Below are 18214 nucleotides of genomic sequence, written 5' to 3' on the forward strand. Positions count from 1 at the left end.
ATAAGAGAGTTGAAAGTGGCTTTAATAATAACTTACAGAACAGGCGTACACACATGTAAATTTCGACTAAATTTGTCTCTTGAACATCCATGATATGTAATGTGTTTCTCTTTGTAGGAATTATGATGTGGAATAGACATCAGAAGGATATTATAATCAAAGAAAACGGTTTATAGAGTCAGTGACATTTTGAAATGATACTTGAACTATTTGTTTTCCGTTTTATTCAATATGTCTGTCTTTAACAGTACAATAACGCTGTTTCTGGTGCGTCGATTTATACCTCCTCATCCGTATGCGTCCCTCGTGGTGCTTAATTAAGCACGTGGATAATTTTGCATGAGAGGTGGCACATTTGTCTAGGCTTGTTTTTTAGTATACGACGTCTAGCTTTATTCAGTCTGTCTTTATGTAGTAATTTAATGACGAAGGCTATATTGCCCAGAGTTATATCGCTTTGCCGTAACACGTTCTTGTATTTTGGTGATTAATTAAGCACACGAATAAGTTTACTTATATATAGATATGATACATTTATATAGCTCCATTCTAATTCTTTAATATACCCCGATGTAATGTAGTATAAATAGCGAAATTTAAATCAGAATTCAAGACTGCTTTTTTGTACTGACAAAATCTGCTGCATTGTTATTGAGTTAGATGTGAACATCAGACATAGAATTTTTCCGTGGATCCAATTAATAATTTCGTCAAATTTGCGCTGTTTGCAGCTTGCAACACGAATGTCATCTTGTCACTGGGCTACGTAACCGCTGATTCCCTTCGTCAGCACACTCAGCGAGCAAATTAAAAGCGGAAACTCAGCTTATTTCTATTCAGGAGGTCCACGGATCGAATTTCGCTGAGACCGTAAGGTTAATCACGGTGACAAGTATGAAAATGTCTGTCTTCTGAGGTACTGCGCCTTGTAGTCTGTAGGACTCTGATGATGGAGGCAGCAAGCACCTCCGAAACGTCGGTCACTATCTACCAGACTACACGGCGAAACATTGCAGAAGACAGGCGGTTATAACGCTGGCCTTGTAATCCTGGGGGTCTCGGGTTCGATTCCCGGCGGTGCCCGAATTTATAACTTGTGTTGGGCAAGGCCGTGGTCTAGGCAACACGGAGGTTTCCTCCGGGGGTTTCCCCGGTTTCTCCGAGGCATCCCATTCACACACAGAAGAAGGCAATGGCAAACCACTTCTGGATCATCTGCCAAGAACGTATATGAACAGGTCCCAGTCCGAGAAAAGGATGGATGGATCCTGTTCATATGGACTTGTCGTCAGACAGAACACTAAATAATAAAATAAAAATAAAAATTACCATCATACGCATAACAGTGTATTATATTCTATTTAAAAATTTATAATTATCATAATTTCTGAAGTTAATACATTTCACAATACGTTTTTCTGAAAACTATTAAAATTCGAAGTTATACCATGACTTCAGAGGGCCTGATGTTATGGCAGTGAACTTTCTTAATTATAATTATATAATTATTCGAATCATAAACGTAAGTCATCCTCACCGCTTGTAGTATGCTTTAGTTTGTAGAATTTAACGCAATATTATGATTCTGAGGTATTGTTTAAAAGCCAGTGTCGCTCATATCATGTGACAGGAATTAGCCTGGTTCTGAATTTTGAAATGACGGAATCCTAAACAGAGCCCCTCACAGAAATTTGTTAAATATTTATGGAAACTTTTAGTCGTGAGCTTTGGGTTAAGTGTGAAGAGAAGGAAGTGCTTTAGAAATTGCACTCGCTCTTTTAAGCGCGTTAGAAATGCAACAGCGACACTGCGCCTAGAAAGGCTTAATACTGTGCTCACTGTACCCAGCATCTCGGTAACAATCGAAGGATTTTAAAGCAAATGTGCAGACGTTAATGACAGAAACTGTAGAGAAACGAATCTCGAGTCGTGTGATTTTAGTTTTCGCCACAGTGCAGATTAGGGTCGTTCAACAGCGTTTTAGTTCAGAGCACAAATTTCTGCATCATGTTCGCCTGCGTCAGCTGTTTCGAAGACCGTTCTCAACTTCGTGGCATCCCTTCCAACATAAATTCTCTTCAGAATATATTTTTCTGGCTTTTAAAGCTTTGTTATCAACAAGTCGAGTTCTTATCTGGCCTTTGTCATGTTATGTACGACTCTTACATTTTCCAAATGTAAGTTATATTTTGGGGCTGTGTTCCTTCTTATTTTAGATGGTCAGCCAGGGGTAATGTTTCTCATCAGTCCATTGCAATATCTGAGTGGATGATGATCCTATCTAGGACAAAATATCTCTGCCACTTACTTGATTGCGAGTCGTGTTGTTTTTGTTTTTGGGTATTGAACTGTACAGTGTTCTTCTACGTCAAATCTTTTGTCGTTAAGATAAACATCGACGTCTTTATTTACTTAAATTTTCTAATTAAAATATATAATATAATTCAGGTCTATACACAAACTTTATTTACAGATGTTAAAATTTAAAATTTGCGCTATTCATCGTTACTACGATGTTACAATACGATGAATAGCGCAAATTTTAAATTTTAAATTTTAACATCTGTAAATAAAGTTTGTGTATAGACCTGAATTATATTATATATTTTAATTAGAAAACACAAACATGACGCATTTAAACCTTAAACTTAAATTTTCTAGCTGCTATTAGCGTATTCACTTATCATGGGATAGCTTTGCTTTTCAGTTCTGAGTGGAATGTTTCTAGAAACGATATCGGTAATTCAGCACACGTGTTGAAAACTTCCACTTTTTTAAGTACAAAGTAATTTAATTTTAGGAAATTTTCCCTGTTTACTCTGAAAATCAATTAAAGCTGTTGGCCAAATATGGCGTTACTGATTACTGCAGTTACACGTGTGATTCAGTGGGCGCAAAAGCCACGCGGATATCTGTTCCGTCCCTTTAAACATTTTAGCACCCTGCAAAAGCATAGAAGCTTTCTCTTTCTCTGCCCTCAGATTCTTGAGAGCCCAAGACCTTAGATCCCGTGACCTTTTCCCTCTAATTTCCACTTTCTCGTCTCTTTATCTGCTCGCCATAGCGTTTCTAACCGTCCGCTGTGCCCAGAGATTCTTCATCTCTGCCCTTCATTCTTGACACATGAATAACACATGAGTTGTAGAAGAGTTCGCCATTCTGTCGTACGAGCAATACACCTGTGTGCTGCTGGTAGTCTGACATGAAACCTGCCCCTGGTCACTACCACCCGCCTGCTTTGTGCCGGGCGTGTGCGTCACGAGTATGTCTCGTTCCGTAACTCGTTCGTCTTGCTTCTGAATAGGGGGGGAGGAGCTACTACATAATTTGTTCTTACTCTCCATATACATAGTATGTGGAAACTAAACATGAGTCCCGTAAAACAGTATTTTTTTACAACAGTTGAATCGTATTCCAGACCATTCTTCGGGTGGGGTATATTAATTTTCGCTAGATAGTAATTGTTCATGTTTGTTTATTGTTTTGTTCTCATTTCTTAAGTTTCACTGAAATGTGAATATTACAAAGATTTAGAGTGAAACCAACCAAATAAAGTCTCGTTTCTATTTATTTTGTAAATATACATATTTATATTCTTTGCTACGTCAGCAGTTTATCTTTAATCCTCATAAATATTTCCGAAATATACTTTTTAATATTATCTTTTAATCTTTTTCTTAGTCACCTAAGTTAAGCTTACTATTCTGTAAGAAGTTTCCTCACAAAAAATCTCAAAGCATTTCTTGGCTTTAAAATATTGTATTCGCCTACATTTCACTGTCATAAAATAACCGTAGTTGATACATCATTGTTAAATGGCATATGGATGACAAACAGCTTGTCAGTTACTGTCGTTGAGTGTGGTTTGTAGCCTCCGTCATTGTGCGTAAGCTAGTATTCTGTCGTCGATTTCAGCACGAACTCGTGAGAGTTCTTCTCTAAGGAAGTTGATAAGGCCCGGAAGACCTATTGCTCCGAATGTTTGCTAGTTTGGTTTCAGCTTCTCCGACTTCCCCTCCGTCACACGCGCCGAACAACTTTGGTTAGAAATGAAAGACGAGATCGAAGTAAGCTCGCAGTTCATAGAGACAAAAGTGCTTGCTGCAACAGGAATTGAAGGCGAAACGTCAGTTGCTAAGGTATCATAATAACATTATCACCGTAATTGACAAAAATATCGCCTTCTTTGAGGACACGTTTTCGATACGAGAAATTTTTTGGTTTCATTTTAAGAACGAGTATTTTGAGTAGCTGTTATGCCGTTGTTTTGTTATATATCAAATCATTTATTTTATATTCCTTCAGTTAAGTGGTCTGGCGGCTTAGTACAAGACAGACAGGGGAATTTGTCATTTCGATATAAATTCAAAGATTTTGCGCTTTTGTGACGTATATTTCAGCTTAAGGGTACGGCGAGCGGTAACAACTCTCCGTGAAAAACTAGGGCGTTGTGAGATTTCAAAAACGGCTTTGGAAATTTCATTATACTAAAATGGATTTTATTCAAAGTAGATTTGAAGGGATGGACTGGATTGATCTGGGTCAGGGTAGAAACGGATGTCGGCCTGTTGTGAACTTACTACTGAGGTTTCATTTATCATTTATTTTATTTAGTGTTCTGTCTGACGACAGGTCCATATGAACAGGATCCTTCCATCCTTTTCTCGGACTGGGACCTGTTCATATACGTTCTTGGCAGATGATCCAGAAGTGGTTTGCCATTGCCTTCTTCTGTGTGTGAATGGAGTAATTGTTGGGATGCCACGGAGGAAAACTCCGTGTTGCCTAGACCACGGCCTTGCCCAACACAAGTTATAAATTCTGGCACCGCCGGGAATCGAACCCGAGACCCCAGGATTACAAGGCCAGCGTTGAGCTGTTTTTTTATATCTAATTTCAAGGAAATTGAACTTATAATTAAGATTTTAAACGAGCGATTTTTGAAGAATTGAGCCTCAGAAAATCTGGAGTTACGTTTCTCGACTAAAGTGTCTCAGATTACCACAAGGGTTTGGTGACAGGTGGATTCGATTTATTATTCTTACGTTTCAGTAATCTTTCAGGATCTGAAGTTCAAATCCCAAAGTGGACGTCCATTCGAATCAATATATCAGACGCCTATGTGTGTGTGTGTAATACGGATCGTCAAACCGACTAGTCCCTGGGGACTGATTTCAAAGACAGCAGCTTTCAAGACGTCTTATCCCATTATTCAAAGATTGTAAGATTTAGCTCTAATAACCTTTATGATACTGATCTAAAACATATGACTTTAGACCGGACGTCGCAACCGAGAGGTGAACACTTTTGTGTTGTACTCGGGGTATCTCAGTTAATATTTCGAGCAGGGGCAGGCTATCCTGAATCATATTTTCGTGGTTTTCCTCAGAATCAGCAAAAAAGTATTAAGATTGTAATTTATGGCACGGTAGCTTCCTTCCACATCCTTTCTAATAAATCAGTCAGTAATTATCCTAATATGAGCCGAAAGTTGTATTCATATGGAGTACTTATGTTGTTTAATAAATTTGGGCGTTCCTAATAATCTGTTGTTGGAGTTTAGCATCAGTTACTATAAAGCTAGCCAGTCTCACTGTAGAAATTTCACTGCATAAATGGATTTATTTTCCATGTTTCGTTAAATATAAGTCACATTGAAAACCATTTGCAACTTGTGGATCTGAGCAAGTTGTGTATTCATTTATATTTGGCTCATCAATATTTTGTATGGTAAATTTTTTTCTTAAACTGTAAAGTTTCATTTAAACATCATTTGAACCGATAAGAATCACAAATAGGTTCTCGTAACAAATCTTTGTTTTGGCTGGATTATTTGTTATTAGACGTAATAGAAATTCTTGAGAATTTTCGAAGATAAAAAATGCAGACAAACAGAATGATAATTGACTTAGCCGTTTACGTTTTCACTTGATGTAGTTAAATGAAAGAACACAGTAAACAAAATGAAAAATATAAAATTAGGATGTCTGCGTACTGCGCTGAAATGTAAATGGAAACGTGTGTACACAGAAATTGTTACTATAGAAACGAGAGGACTTTGTATGAAAGATGAAATGATGGTGGTCTTGAATCATAAACTAAAGCCAGACAAACAAGCAACGGAATATAATCACGGCAGAGCAATACAAAAACGAGAAAGAATATGTATTTGTTCCGGGAGAAATAGCCGCATCAACTGATAGAAGTAGAAAGACGAAGAAGGAAGTATTGAGCGCATTCACGTAGATTGGGTTGTTGAAGATGGAGGAGTGTCTAATGCAGCAATGACGTGACGAACGAAGCTGCTGGCATCGTATCTTTAGATTTTACGTGTGTCGCTGCCTGAGGAGACCCCATTTCCAATCATCCTCGTAGACTCCTCTGAATTTTGTGGATCTGCACGCGTCCTGTCTCCAGCATCTTTATGGAACGCTCTCGTTTTCGTCCCTACTAAAGTTTCACTCTACGAATTCTGTTCGAACATCTATTATCTCCGCTGGGTGAACGTTTCTGTACTCTTCCATCTGAATTTTATTCCATTTTCCCTTTAGTTCATTTCAAATTCCACTTTTCTTTTATCATCTTAAAGCGAATGAATAATGAACTGATTCCATTAAAACGAATCAATAATGTATCGAACTTTAGACTGTATTTAGCTTTTAATTTGATTGAAATAACTAAAGAAACAGTTATTTTCTCTTCGATTACTGCTGAAGTATTTTTATTTATGTACATACTGAAACAATACCAGTTACAAAAAATCTGTGGTGTAACATTTATCTCTTTTAGAAACTCCTGTTTAATTTTCAGTTAAAAACTCTCTTTCTAGAGCTCAGTGACAATTTTGGGCTGTCTTCTTAACTGTGCTTCATTTTAATGCAAGTTAGCGAGGTATTCATGCATTGACTGAGGAACTGCTTACGTATATAAAGAAATGCGCTGGGATAGTTTTCATAAACGAGGCCTTGTAAGGTGATACATAGGACGCGCCTTGTGTAGGTATGCAGAATCTGCCGTTAATTAACTTTACAGTATGAGGTAAAGAGAAAAGTAATTGATGTACTAAATCAATAGGCCTGTGTTAAAATTGAAGTGAAAGTTGATTCCTGAAGACAGCCCAAGGTTGTAATCGATCCATCGAAAGAGCTTTCATTTCAACTGAAAATTAAACAGGAGTTGTTTTTGTCTTGGTGTGGTTTATCTGATACAAGCTTTGTCACGCTGAATGCGTTTTGGTTCTTGTTTTAATAAACGTGGCAAACAGTGACGAGACGTGACGTCATTAGATCTAAGATGAAACGTACCGAATGAAGGACGCTGTTCTTGGAGAAAAATATTTGCTACAATACCCATCGGATAAGCTCGAATTGTTGACATCGACCTATCAGAGAGAATCGTACGTCGATAGGGAGACGGACTATGACACTGCTTAACGTATTTCGTCTAGGACGTCGCGTTGTGTTCTGTTCTACTCGTTGGCTGATTTATAACCTGGACCAATGGTCTGATAAAACAGAGGCGAGACTTTCCTACAACTGCGGCTGTAAATTCAGTTGTTTAGACGCTTTCAGGTCAGATTAGTTAGTTCCTGTCCTTGCCGCAATAAACGCTGATATAATTTCAAATTCCTGGTTGCCACTCATAGTTTGGTACAAATAATGTCGTACGTAAAGTTTAATTGACACAACCTTTTTGTACGAAAAAAACTGATGTATTACTTATTTTAGTGTTTTTCAGAGTGATGAACTCGTTCAGTAGATGGGCTTCAGGGGATGTGTGTTTTTTTTTCGTCTCTATTAGATCATAATAGTATTTTGAACGCAATTAATTGACAAAAAATCAGTTCGTATGTGCCAAAGGGCAACTTTGAAAAAAAAGCGTATTACAGGGAACAAAATTACATGCTGTAGGCTGTTATGTGTGTATGCGCGGTATGTGTTTGAGAATTTATTACTGTTATAGCGTTTTACTAAATATACGATTACTGCCTATTAAAACAGAATTAATTGCTGTTCAGTAATACACAGGAAACATCTATATGAATGAAGAATGCCTTAATTAACAACATTGATATTGGAGAAATACAGATGATATTTGTCATGTTTCATAAATAGCGTGAATATGGAATACTAAAGTGAAATATAGAACTTATTACAGAGCCAGTGTGGCCAGAATGGCAACTCGAAGGCTGGGATCTGGGATTCAATTCTGCCAGAGGAATTAAACATTGTCGGTTTTTTTTTTATCTTTTATGCTATCCTGCGTAGATAGAAGCATTTCGAGGGGCCGATTTTCCATCTAAGTCTTATCAAACATCTAATTTTTTTTGTCATAGTTTCAGAAGTTAATAATTATGCGAACGAAGCAGAAGGTTTAATGCATAGAAACTTTTTCAATACCAAAATCAATAAGAGTAATATAAATTGTGTATAAATAGGATTTTACGGGACTGTACATCCTGTGAATTCCCTAGAATCTGGGGGCGGATTAACCGGGATCTATCTGATTTAAATGAAAATTAAAAATCAATAGAAAATTTGTTATAAAAGTTAGAACGCTTAAAAAGAAAAGAGTAAATAAAATAGAATATTATTTGATGTATTAACATAAATCAGTTGTCGGTTAAAACCGGAAGATTACGAGAATATAATGTTATTATTTATTTTTTTAAAAAATACGTAATGTATGTCTGTAAATAAACGTTGGTATTTGTAACATTAGCTTGCTTTGTTTAATTTTTGCTAATGATCCGGGGTTTCGATTGTCCGGGAAAATATATTTTCCGACCAACCCGGATAATGGAATAATCTACAGCAACGGTAAATACAAGTAGGAAAATGTGCGCTTAGTACACCTGTCTGACGCAATAATAATCCCGACACCGCTGTTTTATAATTATTGCTTTTTTATACGCTGATCATGATTTTCTTGTTATCAGGGATGATGCAGATGGTGTAATTAATTTTTCGGCTAAAAACCTGACCCTTAATTGGTTTCCGCTGTAAACTCTGCAACGTCAGAATACGGATCTACTCGACACTAATGAATTTTCCATTAGTATTGTACAGGAAGCGTAATGAATTGCTGGCCATGGTAACTGCGACTAGCAACTGTGCACACTGCATAAATACAATTGTTGTCATTGTTTACATGCTTTCATCTACATTGTTGGGGTGTATTACGTAGCATTGTGCCACGGTGGTCTAGCGGTTAGAAGGCTGGCCTTGTAATCCTGGGGTCTCGGGTTCGATTCCCGGCGGTGCCCGAATTTATAACTTGTGTTGGGCAAGGCCGTGGTCTAGGCAACACGGAGTTTTCCTCCGGGGGCATCCCAACAATTACTCCATTCACACACAGAAGAAGGCAATGGCAAACCACTTCTGGATCATCTGCCAAGAACGTATATGAACAGGTCCCAGTCCGAGAAAAGGATGGAAGGATCCTGTTCATATGGACCTGTCGTCAGACAGAACACTACAAATAAAAAAATAAAATTACGTAGCAATGTGAGCTTATACTGAATTATGTGAAAGAAAGTGTCACTAATTGTGACGAAAAGCTGTAGTGAGGATTTTAGTCATAATTTTTATATACGTTGTTTTAATTTTAGACCGTTTTGTTCTACGTATCCACCGCAAATTATTAAATGTTTGTTAATGCTACTGATATTAGTAGTAATATATATTATTACTGTTAAGAGGCGTAAGACGATTACAAATGGGGGGAATAGGCATATGGCGGCCTAAAAATAGATTAGGTAACATGATAAATGCATAGTTCCGGACTTGTTACGACGCAATTACTGGGATTAGTGACCTGTGAATCAATAACGGCCCAATGGAACTCACCCCCCTGTTCTCAGTTCAATTACTCAGTGACAGGCATTCTCGTTCAGTTGTTAAATGTGGCTGTGTATTGTGTAACATCCACGTCCAAATGTTATGCCTCCCCATTCGCCAAACATACAAAAGTGGTTATTACGTTTTCTTCACAAAATACAGACATTTAACGATGTACTCATTATATTGATCAGTGACAGTTGTCTTTTCAATAAACAAGACGTTTCGGTTGTTGCATTTACCCCTGTTATCAGGTAATTAATTGTGTTTTTAGAGAGTTTTGTAACTGTTTACTTTGAAATTGGTAGATAATATTAAAACTGATCTTAGGGAAATAGGGCGTCAGGAAATGAACCGGTTTCATCTGGCTGAGGATAGGGACTGCTAGTTGGACCTTGTGAACACGGTAATTATGCTTCGGATTCCGTAAAGGCGAAGAGTTTCTTGAGTCCTCAAGCGACCATCAGCTGCTCAAAGTATCTTAGCTTCATGACGTTGATTACTTTGAAGCATGAATTAATTTTGTAAATTAAAAGTTGTTTTATGAATGGTTTGAATGTTGATGAAAAGCTTTAGATTCTGAAACAAGTTGGATCGTAGGCATATATCCAGTATGCCTTACTGATGTTTGTTGCTTATGTAATCAATATGCCAGTAATTGAACAGGATTTTAACAGTTGTGTGAGAAATAAATCATTAATTTTCGAAAAGGTATGGAGATGGCGTTACTATAACAAAGTTGCGATGGCTAAATGAATTTCAGAGTTTTAAAAATCATAATTTGGAAAATAATTGCTTTAATCATAGCCCATGTCCGTAACTGTATATTTATTTTTATTTTCAGGATTCGCCATCATTACTTGAGAACTTCTACTCAACTTGTGGTGAGTTAATGTTGTATTTACACTGCAACAGTCTGAGTGTTAAAGAGTCTTGCCTCTTAAAATGGCGTGAGAATATATTTAGTAAGTATATAATTTACTTTTCCCATTTTAACGCCATTACTATGTCACCTTCAAAGTAGAGTCGATTTTATTTTCCGTAGCAGACATATTTCTACATAAAAAAACCTTTTCAAGGTCATTATTTCTACATCACTTGTCTCGTGTCAACATGTTATATTTTACGTCTGAGGCATTACAATGACAAAAAATTCAGAGAAAATGACACTCGCTAGAAATGTATGAAATCATTTAACTCTTTCACCAATAGTATGCGCTGAGATCGCTCGATGCTCTTCTGTTTCCGTATATCTTGAGGAGTAGAGTTTTATGGGAAAGTCTGGTGGGGTTTGGAAAGGGCGGATAAACCGGAAAGATGAACTGCCGGCTATTTACATTGTCTTGTCTCTTTCAATCCTCTTCTTTCAAGTCCTACTTTCATCCTTTCATTTCCAAGCATTTCAGTTTTATATTTAGACATTTCCACAAACAGTGTCTGGAATATAAATTTGAAAGTGAAGGAAGTGAAAGTGGAGTAGTAAGCGTTGATGTGTCTTGTTACTTGAATTAGAACAAATAAAATATATTAATTAAAATAATTATTATATTTGTTTACCGTCAAATCACAATAAAATAGTAAGATAAGATAATTAAAATGATTAAAATATCATCTTATGTTCCATATCGAGCATTCGATTTACATCGGAACATTCACAATAACACCACCTCAACAATAATGTCTTCTGTTTCCATATATCTTGAGGAGTAGAGTTTTATGGGGAAGTCTGGTGGGGTTTGGAAAGGGCGAATAAACCGGAAAGATGAACTGCCGGCTATTTACATTGTCTTGTCTCTTTCAATTCTCTTCTTTCAAGTCCTACTTTCATCCTTTCATTTCCAAGCATTTCAGTTTTATATTTAGACATTTCCACAAACAGTGTCTGGAATATAAATTTGAAAGTGAAGGAAGTGAAGGTGGAGTAGTAAGCGTTGATGTGTCTTGATAAAAGTACAGAATTTTTGTGTCTTGTTACTTGAATTAGAACAAATAAAATATATTAAATTATTTAAAATATACTAAGTTCACATTCTTGAGAAAGATAATCAGAAATTGAAATTTAATGAAGGAAGAACTCAAGAGAATATTAAATGTTGGAAATGCTTGCCCAATTTTAGCTTAGAATCTTATACCTCTGCGTCCTCTGTTAAAGAACAAAGAGGTTAAACAATAAGGAACTATGATTTTACGTGTCGTGTAGTTTGTTTCTGAAACTTCGTCTGTCATCATAAGGGATGTTGGTAGTTGTCATGTCATCTTGCATTCAGAGACTCACGCTTCGGGGAAACATATTGTATCCATCTTCAGGTCTGAAGAAAAAATATTATCAGATTATTCAAACTGAAGAGGACATGTAACAAATTCACAGGAAAGATTAAAAATAAAAATTGCTGTCGGCAAATCTCGAAGAAAGAACCAAATTGGCAGGTAGGCGTAGATGGGAGGATAATATTAAAATATGTGAAGGTATAGGCTGGATTAAACTTCTTCAGAATACGGTTCATATTAATCCTTTGTGAACACAGAAATGAACTTTGGAACAACGGACAACTGTACCTGAAACGCGGAATTAGTTTATATTTTGAAATATTTATTTGTAAGTTAGATTAGGTTTATAATTCAAGAAATACGTTATAAACCGGGCATTATTGCTACCGGTATCATGAACACAGGAAGCTGGAAATGATTATTGAACAGTGGGCTACTATGTTAATACCAGTATTGCTATTGCATAAAACATTGGGGAACTTTCTTCTGCGAATTACTCGTAAATACCCCCGAAATTTGTAATTCAAATTCCTTAAGCCGCCCAGCTGGGAACAAAAATTCTTCAGGTGATACAAGGCAACAGCTGTATTTGCTTCTTTCGCACAGCGTCTTCCAACCCACACGAGTGTCTGGTTTCCGTCCTGCTCTGTGTCTTTATTTACATGCTGAGCAGTTTCACGTCTTTGCTGGTTTTTTTTTTTTTTTTTTTTTTTTTTTTTTTTTTTTTTTTTTTTTTTTCCCCTCTTGAGGGACTCGTCTGGCGAGAATGTTCCGTGGTTTCCCCAGTCGCGTTTGTAAGTTCTCAGATTTTTTCACGCGGATATACTGACCGGGGCCTGAAATGGAGCATTTACCAACATCTAGCGACATAATAATTCGTAGGGGCGTTATCTCGGCTTCCCGCATATACCTTTATGGCGACGTGCATAGACACTATTACCTATATTACCAGTAACTTAAAAATACGGGCTTCAAGTCGAATGTTCTTTCAGAGCGACTTCTAATATTATTATGATCCCATACTTTAATATCATCCTGATAACCCAAAGTCCCGGTCCTCTTAACGAGTTGTTATGGACAGCAAAATTATCGTTCACACCCTTCTCAGTTCATTATTCACGCTCATTTTAATGCTTTATTCAAAATTTCTTAAGCAGGTAAAAACGTCATTAATAAAGCTAAGAAATCACGTAAAACTTGAACAACTGGTAGGTAGAGTTCCCGCCCGACAGCAGTGTCGGAGAAGATGCCGCATTGGCACGGGGTTGTTCAGAAGTTTGTTATTGACAAATACGAGTATTAAAGTTCTGTATGGTAACTAACTCTTTCACATCAGGTCTGTAGAGCTATGTGGTGAGCAGAGACAAGATAAGACTCCATGTATGCAGTGAGGGGATTACAGATTAATGCGAGAAAGGCATGGAAGTGGTAAGCGAATGATGGATGATTTTAAGAACTGACTTCAAGATGTCTCAGCGAAAAGTTAGCAGGTGAAGTTTTGAAGTAGATAAAGGTTCTGAATTTTCTGTTGACTTCCTTAATACACTATGGGCATTCTGGGGTAGTTTTCAATTAATTTTCTTTTCTTTGGTCGATGAAGCTCCTCTTAAATGTACCGCTAAATCGTTAGATAGCGCAGCACTTCAATAAGACTATCTTTCTTCGCATTTCATATCCTAATGTGCGTATATTGGAGCTGTTATTAAAACGAAATTTGGTCAGTATATTCAGTAACACAAAGGGAGTTTCTTGTTGCATTTCTAAGGGAACGTAGATTTGTTTTTCATTGTGGCTGTGGGTATGTGTGTGCCCCCGCATAATATCGTGAACTTTTTAAAAAAAAAACAATCATTTTGCATTGTACATTATCATGATATTAAAAATTAGCGATGTTCTTACATTTAATTTAATACTATTAATGCCATCTTCACTGGTGTGTGGACTTCTTCTGTGTGCGAGATATTATCACGACTTAAAGCATAGTGGAGAAATTTTTTGAGTTATGACATATTATTAAGTAAGCAACTTCTATACACTAATTGTAGGTAATGTAAAGTAAATAAATATAATGTAAATAAGTAAATATAGTGAACTATTTTAGCCGATAACAGATCTCGTATTGAAGACTGAAGTCCTTTATCTTCAGAGTTGAATTTCAGGTTTTTATTTCTGGATCAAACGTCTATTCGTAACAAAGTCTGCGATCTCTTTAAGATTCTGACTCTCTTCAGCTTTACTCCGTGCTTCTGTATGTAGGTTATGCTGCAGGTGAGGCGCTTTACCATCGAATAGTCTTTCCCTTGGCACTCCGTATGCAATTTTTAGTGTCAATCTTGCAATAGAACAAGTTCTCCTCCATGAACTTCGGTTTGCCTTGCTTCTTAATCATTTAAACTTTCCCTAGGTGTGGGACGGCAAACCGCTGATCACGTCATAACACAGTCGTTCCTCATTTACGACCTACCTCTGACACGGAACGTGGCTGGACTCAAGAGTAATTAGGTTCAGTTTAACTTTCCATGTGTGCGGTCCCACACGAGAACCTTCAGGATGGCTGCCTCGTTTCGCCTCTCTGATCTGTGAGGCAAGGACACATGTTTCTAGGAAGTTGTTTGAAGTTCAGCCTGACCTGCGGTTAACCACTGGAGGCTGAGATCAAGGATACACCCGCCTGCCTTACCGCGTGTCACCTCTAAAGGGCCGTGATTTGTAACTAAATAACACCACTGCCCTGATGTCGGATTAGAGTCTTTAGAAGGCATCTGTTAGCTCACATACGGTAATTATGGATTATTTTCTAGGCGACGATAATATAGGCGTCGCGACGCATTGTCTCGGTTTACCAGCGTCGTTTGCAATTGCTATTGTGACACGATGATGGGCCATCTGGTTTAGTTAGGTGCCGAGAATTTCTTTACCAGCTCAGGGACTAGAGTTTTCTCAATAAGAATTCTGCTACTTTGAATATGAAAAACGTTTTCTTTAATAAGTTTTAGATATAGGACAGGGAAGAGGATAATTCTTTGGAGAGAGAATTAAAGAATACGAAATATGAAAGGAATTTGATGTGAAAGTGTGGATTGGGTTTTAATAGTTTGGTTTAAGGTCTTCTTGGAGGCTGATTTGGGTACTATACAGAATCTTTAGTTTCTGAGAAAGGCGGAAAATTTATTGACTCTGAGCTGAGAGACTATTACCTTCTCAAGAGGTACTCTGCGTTTTGAATTTAATTATTACATACAGACTTACTTATTATAGGCTTATTACTGGATGTTTCGTTCTTTCGTACGTCTGATAAAAAATTGTAAGTCTATATGGGTACCAATGTATGTACTGACGTACAAGGTTGAAAGATAAAACCACATATGGGGATATCTACTCTATAATACTCTAGTCGTTTTGTAACGTACGATGAATCTCTGTGGGCGTCTGGAATGCTGTCAGGCTTTGGTGAGAGGCAAGTCGTAGTGGTTCCTGGAATTCGTAACGCTGAGGAAGTTTAACGTTTCTGTTGGAAGCGAAGTACGAACCTTTTTCAGTCCTTTGTATTTTACTGGTTTCAGATAGCCACGTAATGCAGTGAACAAAAATAACTTTCACGACTCAAGAGCTTCAAGAACTGTATCTGTCTGGTGTTCTCTGTCTGTTGGAAATGGAAGAGTTGGTTTACTGAATCGCGGAAATATTGATTAAATAATGGTATAAAATGAAAGTTTGAAATTTAGTTGTACTACCGGCAGTGGGGGCTGATAAACCTGGTCCTTCGCAAAGCCCCGGAAGAAGAACTGAAGGGAGAACAGATCTAGGGGCTCTAAAGGCCAAGGAATTGTTCCCTCGCGTGCCGTCCGCCCAACAAGAACGGCCTCATTAAGAAAATTGGGAACGTCGCGTAATGAGGCGAATCGTGATCTTGTTGAAGTAATTTCTGTGGAAATTCTGTCAGTTTCTTCGGATAGATCCAGTCCCGCGGCGCCTCAAGTCAGAAGCTCTCCGTCGCTGCTGGTTTGGGGCGGAAAGACTCGTAGGACACTTTTGCCGCGACAGAGCGCGGAAACATTCTGTATTCGGATAAATTCGACAGACTTGAAGAGATGTATGCGAAATTTTTGAGGAAGATTTTTGGAAAGACTCGGGGGGGGGGGGGGGGGGAGGAGTCGACTCGGAAAAGTTAGGCTCAGATGGGAGATAATATTAAAGTTGATACTGGAGGTGTGGACTGGATGAATTTGGCTTAGGATAGAGATCGGTGGCGGGCCTTTTTGAACATGGAAATGAAGCTTTGCGTTTCGTAATGTAGCCTAGGGAGAACTTGTTCACTAGCTGAGCGTGTCATTAGCTTTTCAAAACATCGTTCTGCTCAATGAAGTAAGTTACTTACTTGTAACACATTCCATGTGTTATCAAACAAACATTTATAAATTTAACATAATAAAATATGCATATTTTAAATTTTCGTTAGCCCGCAAAGTCTTAAATTACACGTAATAAATTAAACTGTTGCTTACATTTTACATTACGGCCATTATTATTGATGATATGGAGTTAAAGAACACAAAGATGGTATATATTATCAATTGACATGCATTTCATGCATCTGTAAATTAATGTATATCTGTAGTATTGATTTCCTTAATTAAATCAGGAGACAGACGAACAGATACTTTCTACCAATTGATATACCCAAGTTTAGGAAGTTCGAGAGTTGCATGTGAGGTAAGCGCGTTTATTTTCCAAGTGTATTATTTGCAATAAAATCTTATAATGACGCCATATTCATTACCGTCTATGTTGTTATGTAAGTTACGTGGTAAAGTATACCTTAACAGGGAATAAATATAGTTAGGCCATTATAGTACTCAGGTTTGTGTAGCTAAGTAGTTTCAATCGTGGGTCTATTGACTTCGCTGTAACTGAAGTCTTTCAGCGGGAGGCATCGGGAAACGATATCTCAATGTCTGAAACAGCCTCTAAATCAGGATTTCTTCCCGCCTTGGTAAAGTGTGTTACCAATACTCGTACGTGACGCAGAGAAATGTTGACATCGTGTTACTTTGTTCACATGTGTTATAGAGAGAGAGATTTTGAAACACTACGAACCTAAATCTTATTTAGTTTGTCTGTGATTTACATTAAGTGAAAACTCATGACGTTTGTCATTTGATATTCAGTGAATAGAAACGCTGACACAGGAAGACTCTAAGGATTTGTTTTTTACTGCGGGGAATACATGATTAAGTGATTCTTATATATCTTCGCGCTGTTTACAGTTCCTTTATAAAGTCAATTAAACGTGAAGACATTTTCACGGTCACTGAAGTCGGATTCATGCGAAATTCACCATCATAAAACCGAAAGTCTGACTCCAGGCTCCAGTAAAATGCACATCCGCCAGACCTCATCATAAACGACACCATAGCCTTGTATGCTTTTCATGCTGCAAGAGTCTCCGCTGTGAGAACTTCATTTGTTTCCGAGTCGCAGGAACATTAGGGAGGATGTGGTAATACCGCGAACGAGGTAGGAAAACGTGAGAAATACATACACAGTTTTGATAGGTAACTCTTACAAGACAAAAGCGTAAGTGTGAAGATAATACGTAATATATTATGAAAATATATTATAAAATATAATGTGAGAAGTTGTGGGTTGGATTCATCTGACTCAGGATAGTAGACTGGTGTTTATGTAAAATGCAAGGAATTTGTTAAATGTCCTTCAGTCAGCATATCAGGAACAACTCTGGCCACGGAGTTCGCTGATTTAATATTTGGGGAAGTTTCGTGTAAGGTTGTGGATTAAAATGCCTGTTTTAAAAATGATTTCCCCGTGCCCTAATATTTCTCTATTATCACCTCGACATTTCAGCACGGTTCCACTCTCTGTTCCCTGTTAAAATATTTACAGAGGAGTATCTGACGCATTTGCATATTTCCTTGCACAAACTGAGCTCCTGGGCGGGCAGAAAACAGGACTCGGTCCGCCCTCACTCCTCGATTCCCCACAAAAGAAATCGCTGGAGATGAATAAAGAACTTTAGCATGGGATTTACATATAAATGTAGGGAGGTCATGGCGGTCTGCTTTCTGATATCGGTTGTTCGAATGTGA

General features: G+C 37.5%; 1 protein-coding gene and 1 long non-coding RNA gene across 2 annotated transcripts in view; one reads left to right on the top strand and one right to left on the bottom strand.

Moving 5' to 3' along the window:
- The window catches only part of LOC110835309 (uncharacterized), a 236601-nt gene that overhangs the window by 51149 nt on the left and 167238 nt on the right, over positions 1–18214 (top strand). The window contains exon 2 of the long non-coding RNA XR_015532674.1: positions 10684–10723. This is a non-coding gene — a long non-coding RNA (uncharacterized LOC110835309). The remainder of the gene's footprint in view (positions 1–10683; positions 10724–18214) is intronic.
- LOC147871250 (uncharacterized) overlaps positions 1–18214 on the bottom strand; it is a 123631-nt gene that overhangs the window by 33053 nt on the left and 72364 nt on the right. The window lies entirely within an intron of this gene.

Source organism: Zootermopsis nevadensis, unplaced genomic scaffold (genome assembly GCF_977971745.1).
Source record: "Zootermopsis nevadensis isolate Lab colony 2312 unplaced genomic scaffold, Znev_1.0 Znev_ptg000061l, whole genome shotgun sequence".
NCBI lineage: Eukaryota > Metazoa > Arthropoda > Insecta > Blattodea > Termopsidae > Zootermopsis > Zootermopsis nevadensis.